Source organism: Nicotiana tabacum, chromosome 13 (assembly GCF_000715075.1).
Source record: "Nicotiana tabacum cultivar K326 chromosome 13, ASM71507v2, whole genome shotgun sequence".
Taxonomy (NCBI): domain Eukaryota; kingdom Viridiplantae; phylum Streptophyta; class Magnoliopsida; order Solanales; family Solanaceae; genus Nicotiana; species Nicotiana tabacum.
Window position 1 is genome coordinate 116,140,936 of NC_134092.1, and position 11,762 is coordinate 116,152,697.

Sequence of the window (11,762 nt, forward strand, 5' to 3'; positions counted from 1 at the left end):
TGGCTACTGGCTCCTCAACATAAGATAGATCTTTGTCCAACTAGACTGAGCTGAAATCCAATACATGAGTCGAATCACCGTGATACTTCCGGAGCATAGACACGTGGAATACCGGGTGAACTCCTGTTAGGCTGGGCAAGGCAAGCTCATAAGCAACCTCCACAACTCGCCGCAATATCTCAAAAGGACCAATGAACCTCGGGCTCAACTTGCCCTTCTTCCCGAACCTCATGACACCCTTCATAGGCGATACCTGAAGCAAGACCCGCTCACCAACCATAAATGCCAAATCACGAACCTTATGGTCTGCATAACTCTTCTGCCTGGACTGGGCTGTGCGAAGTCTCTCCTGAATCACCTTCACCTTATCCAGGGCATCCTGGACCAAATCTGTACCCAACAATCGGGCCTCGCCCAGCTCAAACCATCACACTGGGGACCGGCACCGCCTACCATACAAAGCCTCATACGGTGCCATCTGAATGTTGGACTGGTAACTGTTGTTGTAAGCGAACTCTGCAAGTGGCAAGTATTGGTCCCATGACCCTCCGAACTCCATCACACAGGCACGGAGCATATCCTCAAGAATCTGAAGCGTGCGCTCGGACTGCCCGTCCGTCTGAGGGTGAAAGGTTGTGCTCAACTCCACCCTAGTACCTAACTCCTGTTGTACGGCTCTCCAAAACCGTGATGTGAACTGTGTACCTCTGTCTGAAATGATGAATACTGGAATACCATGAAGGCGGACAATCTCTCTGATATAAATCTCAGCCAATCTCTCTGAAGAGTAAGTGGTCAACACTGAAATAAAATGAGCTGACTTGGTCAGCCGATCCACGATCACCTAAATAGCATCGAACTTTCTCAAAGTCTGAGGAAGTCCAACCACAAAGTCCATGGTGATCCACTCCCATTTCCACTCTGGGATCTGTAACTTCTGAAGTAATCCACCCGGTCTCTGATGCTCATATTTAACCTCCTGACAGTTGAGACACTTGGCCACAAACCCAACTATATCCTTCTTCATCCTCCTCCACCAGTAGTGTTGTCTCAAATCCTGATACATCTTCGCGGCACCGAGATGAATGGAGTACCGCGAGCTGTGGGCCTCCTCGAGAATCAACTCCCGAAGCCCATCTACACTGGGCATACAGATCCGGCCCTGCATCTTCATCACACCGTCATCACCAATAGTCACATCTCTAGCATCACCTCGCCGAACCCTGTCCTGAAGAACTAGAAGATGAGGATCATTATACTGACGCTCCCTGATAAGATCATAAAGAGAAGACCGAGCAACCACACAAGCTAATACCCGGCTAGGCTCTGAAATATCCAATCTCACGAACTGGTTGGTTAAGGCCTGAACATCCAAGGCTAAGGGCCTCTCAGCTGCCGGAAGATATGCCAAACTCCCCAAACTCTCTGCCCGGTGACTCAAGGCGTCGGCCACTACATTGGCCTTCCCCGGGTGGTATAATATAGTGATATCATAGTCTTTAAGTAGCTCCAACCACCTCCGCTAACGCAAATTAAGGTCCTTCTTCCAGGACAAGTACTGCAAATTCCGGTGGTCAGTGTAAATCTCACAGGGAACACCGTACAAATAATGACGCTAGATCTTCAGGGCGTGAATAATAGCTTCTAACTCGAGATCATGAACCGGATAATTATTCTCATGCACCTTCAACTGTCAAGACGCGTAGGCAATCACCCTACCGTCCTGCATCAATACCGCTCCAAGGCTAATCCTCGAGGCATCACAATAGACAGTGTAGGACCCCGAACCTGTAGGCAATACTAATACTGGGGCTGTAGTCAAAGTTGTCTTGAGCTTCTGAAAGCTCTGCTCACACTCCTCGGTCCACCTGAACGGAGCACCCTTCTGGGTCAGCATGGTCATAGGTGCTGCAATGGATGAAAATTCCTTCACAAAGCGATGGTAATACCCCGCCAAACCAAGGAAACTGCGGATCTCCGTAGCTGATGACGGTCTAGGCCAACTCTGCACTGCCTCAACCTTCTTTGGATCTACCTTGATCCCATCACAAGACACTATGTGGCCCAAGAATGCCACTGAATCAAGCCAGAATTCACACTTGGAAAATTTTGCATATAACCTCTTCTCCCTCAAAGTCTGAAGCACGGTCCTCAGGTGCTACTCATGATCTTCCCGAGATCGGGAATATACCAGGATGTCGTCAATAAACACAATGACGAAGGAATCAAGATAAGGCCGGAATACACTGTACATCAAATGCATAAAGGCTGCTGAGGCATTGGTCAGTCCAAATGACATGACAAGAAACTCATAGTGACCATATCTGGTCCTGAAAGCAGTCTTCGGGATATTCGGCTCCCGAATCTTCAACTGATGATAGCCAGAACGAGTCAATCTTAGAAAACACCCTGTCACCCTGTAACTGATCAAATAAATCATCAATGTGAGGCAAAGGATACCTGTTCTTCACTATAACCTTGTTAAACTGTTGATAATCAATACACATACGCATAGAACCATCCTTCTTCTTCACAAATAAGACCGGAGCACCCCAAGGTAATACACTAGACCTGATGAAACCCTTATCAAGCAACTCCTGCAACTGCTCCTTCAACTCCTTCAACTCAGGAGGAGCCATACGGTAAAGAGGAATAGATATGGGCTGAGTGCCCGGCAACAAATCAATGCCGAAATTAATATCTTTGTCGGGTGGCATGACCGGAAGATCAGCTGGAAACACATCTGGAAAGTACTTCACTACTGGAACTGACTCAACTGTAGGGGTATCAATACTGACATCTCTCACATAGGCTAAATACTCATCACACCCCTTCCCAACCATTCGCTGAGCCTTAAGAAATGAAATGACCCTGCGGGGAGTATACTCTAAGGTACCTCTCCACTCTAATCTCGGCAAGCCTGGCATAGCCAGTGTCACGGTCTTAGCGTGACAATCAAGAATAGCATAATGAGGTGACAACCAGTCCATGCCCAAGATAACATCAAAATCTACCATACTGAGTAATAACAAATTGGCTCTGGTCTCAAAACCGCTAAGAGAAATCAAACACGACCGATATACGCGGTCCACAATGAGAGAATCTCCCACAGGAGTAGATACATAAATAGGGGAACTCAAAGAATTTCGAGATATCCCCAAATGTGGAGCAAAATAAGAAGACACATATGAATACGTAGAGCCTGGGTCAAATAATACTGATGCATCCCTATGACAGATAGGGACGATACCAGTGATGACTGAATCTGAAGCAACGCCCTCTGAACGGGCTGGAAGGGCATAGTACCTGGCCTGGCCTCCCCCTCTAGGGCGACCTCGACATCCCCGACCTCTACCTCGAGCTGGCTGAGGAGGTAGGGTGGCAGCTGGTGCTGGAAGAATGGCCGGAGGACCCGGTGGAGCACGTGGAGGCTGATAAGTCTGTGGAGGTGCACCCTTCCTGGCTCTGGGGCAATCTCTAACCAGGTGACGAGTGTCACCACACTCAAAACAACCTCTCGAAGGATGCGGCAGCTGAGACTGACTCGGACCTGGCCTACTGGACTGGCCGGTGATAGCACCTCGAGCAGGAGGCATACTGGATACTGGCGGTGCATAATAGGGCTCCTGAGGTCTAGGAGGAGCTGGGATACCGCTGGCTGCTGGAAGAGCTGAATGAACAGGGCAACTCACAAAACCCCTACTATAGCGTGCTGCTGGTGCCCGAGCTCCTGAATAATGACCAGTCTCTCGAGACCTCTTGGCCTCTCTTTCCTCTCTGTCCCGGGCAAACATGCCCTCCACTCTCTTGGCAATGCTCACTGCCTGCTGATAAGTGATGTCCATCTCCAACTCCCTGGCCATACTGGTCTGAATACTGGGGTGGAATCCCTCAATGAAGAGACGAACCCTCTCTCTCACTGTAGCAACCAGAGCCGGCATATGGCGAGCTAACTCACTGAAACAGACTGCATACTCCGACACAGTCATAGCACCCTGATGCAACTGCTCAAACTCTGCATGCCAAGCGTCCCTGAGGCTCTGAGGAACATACTCACGCAAGAACATCTCTGAAAACTGAGTCCAAGTGAGTGAGGCTGCCTCGTCCGGACTACTCAACTCATAGGCATGCCACCACTGATATGCCACTCCCCCTAGCTGGAAAGCGGTGAAAGAAACCCCACTCATCTCCACAATGCCCATAGTGCGGAGAATATGATGACACTCCTCAAGAAAACCCAGAGCATCATCTGAAGCTAGCCCGCTGAAAGTAGGTGGGTGGTACTTCTTGTACCTCTCAAGTCTGAGCTGCTCTGCCTCAGAAGCAGCTACCCTGATCTCATGCTGAACGGGAGCCACTGGGGGCATAGGAATATACTCTGGGGCCTGATCAACCTGGACCCTCTGCTCAGGAGTGCAGGCTGTGGGAGTCTGTGCCCCTCCCCCGGCCTGAGATGTAGCGAGAGCTATCGAAAATAGTCCAGTCTGAGCCAGAGTGCTGAACATGCTCAAGAACTGAGCTAAAGTTTCCTGGAGGGCTGGAGTAGCAATAAGGATCTCCGGTGCTGGCCCTCTAGCTGGAGCTGCTGGGGGCTCCTCTGACGCAGCTCTCGCAGGTGCTCGGGCTGCACCGTGTGGTCGTCCTCTACCCCGACTCCGGCCTCTGGCGGCTCTAACAGGGGGGCTCGGGTGCCTGATCATCGGTCCTCCCAGTACGGGTCCTCACCATCTGTGAGAAAGAATAAAATAGAATCTTAGAATTTCTGGTGTCAATAACTCGCACGACAAGGAAATCAAAGAAATATGATTGTTCTTAACAGTTACATAGCCTCCCGAAGATAAGTATGGAAGTCTTTGTACCGATCCGTGAGATTATAATAAACCGGCTTGTGACTCGCGACTCCTATGAACCTAGTGCTCTGATACCAACTTCTCACGACCCAAATTAACCCTCTGTACGGTGTCGTGATGGCACCTAGTCTTTATGACTAGGTAAGCCTAATATTACGAAAAATATAAAGAAAACACAACATCTTAAAGATAAACAGCATATTATAAATAGCCAAGAGTAGTATCATTCGGCATATACAAAATAATTCTTCCAAGACCCGGAATATCACTAAGTCACAAGCTGCTATAATCTATGTAGCTCTATACAAAAGTCTGAAGATAATAAAGAAAGTCTATAGGCGAGGGAGTATAAGGGGACTCCGAAGATCTGCGGACGCAAGCAGAAGTACCTTGAAGTCTCCTAGAATTAGCAGCACGCACTAACCCCAAGACTGATAGCTCGTACCTGGATCTGCACACGAAAACATGTGCAGGAAAGGGCACGAGTATACCACAATGGTACCCAGTAAGTGCCAAGCCTAACATCGATCGAGTAGTGAAGAGGTCAGGTCAAGGCCCTACCGGAGTAAATATAATAAATTAAACAGTAAAAGATATAAGCAAAATTTACGGTAATGCAGTTAAAGAAATTCTCGAAAATTTAACAGTTAAGGGAGCCCTCGGCTCAGAACAAAGTAAACACAATGGGGAATCTCCCGGGATACCGTCCCGTAGTTCCGAATGAATATGTAGTACAGGGGGATCTCCCGGAATACGTCCGTAGTCCCAAAGTAAATATGCAGTGCTGGGGGATCTCCCGGAATACGTTCGTAGTTCCAAAGTAAATATGCAGTGCTGGGGGATCTCCCGGAATACGTCCGTAGTCCCAAAGTAAATATGCAAGACAGGGGGATCTCCCGGAATACGTCCGTAGTCCCAATTTAAATATGCAGTGCTGGGGGATCTCCCGGAATACGTCCGTAGTCCCAATTTAAATATGCAACGCAAGATGAAATGAAAGGTACGACATAGAGTTATACAGTTTATACTGAACACAAACAAGGAAAATAGGGATTTAACTAAGTATGGCGCACAGAATGTCAAGTAGGCAGTTAAAACACAGAAGCATGCTTTTCTAGTCTAAACTAAACAATTAAGCATATTAGTGCAATTTAATAAGAGGAACAATTTATGATTAAAAAAAGGATAAATGGGACTTTTGCAATAATAGCCCGTGTACGTACTCGTCACCTCACGTACACGGCGCTCACACACCAAACAATATCAAAATATCCTAAGGGAAAAGTCCCCAACACAAGGTTAGGCAAGCCACTTATCTCGAACCGCTCAAATCACCTCGATAACACGTTCTTGCCACGAGTATCCGACTCCAAATGGCCCAAATCTATTCAAATAAATTGCATAATATAAATATAACTACAAGTAACTAATTTAGCTAATTAATTCGAAGCTAAAGCGTGAAATTAGGAAAAACGCTCAAACAGTCACCCCGGGCCCACGTCTCGGAATGGGGTAAAAATTACAATTTATAAACACTCATTCACTCACGAGTTCACTCGAATAAAAATCATCTAAAACCGACGTCAAATTCCCATTCAAATCTCGGATTTTCAATTGGGGAACCTTTTCCCCCATTTCCAAACTTTTACCCTCAAATTCCTTAATTAGACTAGGAAAACAACAATAGATTATTGTATTATGATCAAAATAGAGTTAGAATTCGTTACCCAATAGTTCTCCTTCAAAATCCCTCGAGAAATCGTCTCCCACCAAGCTCCAAATCAAATTTTGTGTTATGAAATTTCAAACCCTCGAAATCCCCTTTTCTGCCTAGCGATTTCTGCATCTGCGCTCATGGGGCCGCATTTGCGGAAAAATCAACGCAGGTGCGGAAGTCACTTATTGGGCTGGGTCCGCATCTGCGACCCCTGGGCCGCATCTGTGGCTCCGCTTCTGCGGCGACCAGACGCACCTGCGAGCCCAACATGCCTTGTCCATTTCCGCATCTGCGAACTTTCAAGCGCACCTGCGAGTCCGCACCTGCGGACTCCCCTCCGCAGGTGCGAAACACCAGAACCATCAATGCACCAGATTTTCCTAAGTCTAAATTTCTTCCCGTTAAGCATCTGAAACACACCCGAGGCCCCCGGGACTTCAACCAAACATACCAACCAATTCTAAAATACCATACGAACTTTGTCGAGCCTTCAAACCATGTCGAACAACACCAAAATCATGAATTAAGCACGGATTCAAGCCAAAGAATTTAAAATTTTCCAAATTCTACAAACGACGCCGAACCACATCAAATCTAGTCCGAATGACCTCAAATTTTACACACAGGTCACAAATGACATTACGAACCTACAACCACTTTCGGAATTCCATTCCGAGCTCGATATCAAAATTTCTACTATCAGCCGAAATCGCCGAAAAACTAACTTTCGCCAATTCAAGCCTAAATTTACTACAGACCTCCAAAATACATTCTGGACGTACTCCTAACCCCAAAATCATTCAACGGAGCTAACAAAGTCGAGGAAATTCAATTCCGGATTCGTCTTCACACAGTTCCGACTATGGTCCAAACTCTAAGGCTTAACTCATAACTAGGGACTAAGTGTCCCAAAACTCTCTGAATTCCATAACCAAACACTCCGACAAATCCCAAAAGCAGAAACAAATATGGGGAAAGCAGATATTAGGGGATCGGGGCTCAAATTCTCAAAACGACCGGTCGGGTCGTTACATCCTCCCCCTCTTAAAACAATCGTTCATCCTCGAATGAGTATAAAGACATACCTGAAACTGTGAAAAGATGAGGGTACTGGCTGCGTATATCCTGCTCGGTCTCCCAAGTCGCCTCCTCGACCGGCTGACCCCTCCACTGGACCTTTACTAAAGCAATATTCTTTGACCTGAGCTTTCTCACCTGCCTGTCCAAAATGGCTACTGGCTCCTTAACATAAGATAGATCTTTGTCCAACTAGACTGAGCTGAAATCCAATACATGAGTCGAATCACCGTGATACTTCCGGAGCATAGACACGTGAAATACCGGGTGAACTCCTGTTAGGCTGGGAGGCAAGGCAAGCTCATAAGCAACCTCCATAACTCGCCGCAATATCTTAAAAGTACCAATGAAACTCGGGCTCAGCTTGCCCTTCTTCCTGAACCTCATGACACCCTTCATAGGCGATACCCGAAGCAAGACCCGCTCACCAACCATAAATGCCAAATCACGAACCTTACGGTCTGCATAACTCTTCTGCCTGGACTGGGCTGTGCGAAGTCTCTCCTGAATCACCTTCACCTTATCCAGGGCATCCTGGACCAAATCTTTACCAAACAATCGGGCCTCGCCCGGCTCAAACCATCACACTGGGGACCGGCACCGCCTACTATATAAAGCCTCATATGGTGCCATCTGAATGCTGGACTGGTAACTGTTGTTGTAAGCGAACTCTGCAAGTGGCAAGTATTGGTCCCATGACCCTCCGAACTCCATCACACAGGCACAGAGCATATCCTCAAGAATTTGAAGCGTGCGCTCGGACTGACTCGGATGGAGCATACAAACAAAATAAGAATTTTCTAGCAAAGATTATTTTAGTATAGAATAATTATGAATGTGCATTGTATAACAGAAAAGGCAAAACTTTGTAGTATAGGATAATCATTTTAAACTAATGTGGAACTTAATATTTTTTTTTATCGAAACTCATTTGGATTATGGGCCAAATCACATTAAAGGATAAATGGATCTAAAATGGGTATGACCCATATTAGTTTATGTGACATTTATTTTTGGATTTTTATCATAAAATTTAATGCCATGTCATATTTATGGTAGGGGTTTGAGGCAAAATGACTTTTAAGTGACAATGATAAAGTTTAGTTACTTTTAAGTGACAAAAAATAGTTAAATGACTTTAGTGAAATTGAAAGATAGTTCAATGACCATCAGTGAAATTAACCCTTCCTATTTCTTCAAAACCCACTAGTAAATCCATCTGAAACCTCAGATTGTTGCCTTCTTTTTCTTTGTTAGTTATCAAGTCAAATAACTTCTCCACTTCACTGTCAAGAATTCAGGATATAAAAGATACATGAAACACTAACCAAATATAGGAATGATAGTAAAAAATTCAAAAACATAAGAGGAAATTATATTGGAATGATAGTAAAAAATTCAAAAACATAAGAGGAAATTTACCTCCAGCAAGTAGTAGTGTTAAAAGTTTCAGCAATCAGCACTGGTACATTACTTACTAACCTTCATAAATGAAACATTTTAAGTTTTATTAGATATAGCTAGTTGAAGTCAAAAAAACAAACATGTTATGTGTTATAACCAACCGATACATCCATAAAGAGTACATGTTTATTAGAGGACTGTTACTTGCGCAAGATAAAAGCAAAATACGCCCATATTAGTCTATCACTTGCATACAATTAGTGATATTACATACCGGTGACACATTGTACACAAATACAACAGATACAAACCAAATTGACGCACGTATAATCAGTGGGTAAATCTAAGAAATAATTAACTTGCGCAATTTTATAAACAAATGCAGTCTTAAACGTTAAAGAGCCTACGAGATAGGATATCATCAAATACACGCCAAGATAGTTTTGGCGTTCTGGATGACCACAACAATAAATATTACAATAAAAGTTGAAAATTTCCGGTAAATAAGAGTGGTAGTTCATATGAATGCAAATCCTAAAGATGCATGTGTATACGGTCGAAACTGATTTCGGCCTTCGTACGACTGATCGAGATGGAAATATAATGGACCGAAAATTATCTTTATAATATCAAGATAGGATCCGAAGAGGGCACAAACGAGTTTCGAGTTTCAGGGACAGGTCAAATACCGAGCTCGAAGTCATTATCGAGCTCGGGTCCAAATCGAACTATGATAAAAAACGATGGAATCGAGCTTAAGGGCCAAAGGCCAACCAATACCGGCCTAATACTGGGCCCCGAGTCAACATCTAGCTCAAACTCACATCGAGCTCTAAACCTGGAAACCGACAGATACCGAGTCCGGTCAGGATCGAGCTCATAGACAAGAGTTGTTACAACCGCACTAAGGGAAAAAATCTCAGCGGAAATTAAGGAAAATCTGATTTATCATGGGTTTCCCACTATGTATTTTTAATTATATCTAAAGTAGGATCCCTCCACTATAAGATGGATGGCTATATTTCTGTAAAGGGGCAAGTTTTGCATACATTGTAACTCAAATATCATACACTCCCATTTTAAAGAATTATCCTTTTTAGCTTCATAAGATTGATTCATCTTGCTTAATCTATAAATCATCCTCTTTTCAACTTTGTTTATTTTTCATCCTTATAGTCAATATTCGACATTCTTATTTAGTCTTACGATTTGTGTCGAGTTATACCGCATACCCTTAGAACTACGTACACATTCAACTCTATCCGTTTTTTGGATAAACAGTTTGGCACCCACCGTTGGGCTAAGGATAATAGTGATTATTTGATACGAATCTGCAAAAACATACCATTTTACACTTGTTTTCGGAAGTATCTTTGATTTCGGATTAGCAACGATGAGTTCTCAAATAAATGGCCTTACCTATTGACAACGAAGCTGGACTTCAAGGTGAGAACAACAACTTGACGCCCAGGGCCGGAATTCCACTTGTCGACGCTGTTGGAGCTCGAGTCGAAGTACCATTAGACGTTAATTCGCATGTAGCCATTGAGGCAAACCTACGTTCTGAACCTGAAAATAGCATTCATGGTGGTACTCGATCTGCAACTCGAGAAACCTATAACGTTGAGGAAAACAGAATCAACTTGTGTATGATTTTCGAAATATTGCAAGCTCAACAGATAGCGATAGCTCAGTTGGAGAGTCAAACCCAGGTACCGAGCAGACCGGAGCCCAGTCCACCCCGAGAAATCACCCACAGAACAGAGCCAGCTATAGTAAGGTCAAATGAGCAAGAATCAGGGACTAATCCCGAAATTGCTAAGATACTCGAGGAACTCACAAAACGGATCGAAGCAAACGATAAAAAAATGAAAACATATAACTCGAGGGTCGATCAGATCCCGGGGGCACCACCAGTGTTGAAAGGATTGGATTCCAAAAATTTTGTGCAAAAGCCTTTTCCCCCCGAGTGCAGCTCCAAAACCGATCCCCAAAAAATTCCCCATGCTCGAGATTCCTAAATATAATGGGACGATCGACCCTAACGAACACGTTACCACTTACACGTGTGCCATAAAGGGTAACGATTTAGAAGATGACGAAATCGAATTTGTGCTGTTGAAAAGATTCGGAGATACCCTTTCGAATGGAGCAATGATTTGGTATCACAACTTGCCACCAAATTCCATCGACTCATTTTCCATATTAGCAAATTCATTCGTAAAGGCACACGCAAGGGCCATAAAGGTCGCAACGAGGAAATCATACCTTTTTAAGTAAGACAAAGGGATAATGAAATGCTGAGGGAGTTCGTGTCCCGATTTCAAATAGAATGCATGGAATTGCCACCGGTCACAAATGATTGGGCCGTTCAAGCTTTCACCCAAGGGTTGAATGAGCGAAGTTCGATAGCATCACGTCAGTTGAAACAAAGTTTGATTGAGTATCCGGCCGTGACCTGGGTAGATGTGCACAATCGATATCAGTCAAAGATCAGGGTCGATGACGATCAACTAAGAGCCCCCTCCAGTTCAGTACATCCAAACATGTGTAGTTAAGAACCAGAGGGACATTGACATGGAGCGAAGGTCGAACGGAGACCGATATCAACCATATACCGCAGATCAAAAGAACAGTGGTTCAGAACACAATTCCGCCCGGAACAATCGAAGAAGTGATCAAGGACAGAGTTCTCGGGGACTTATGAACAAAAG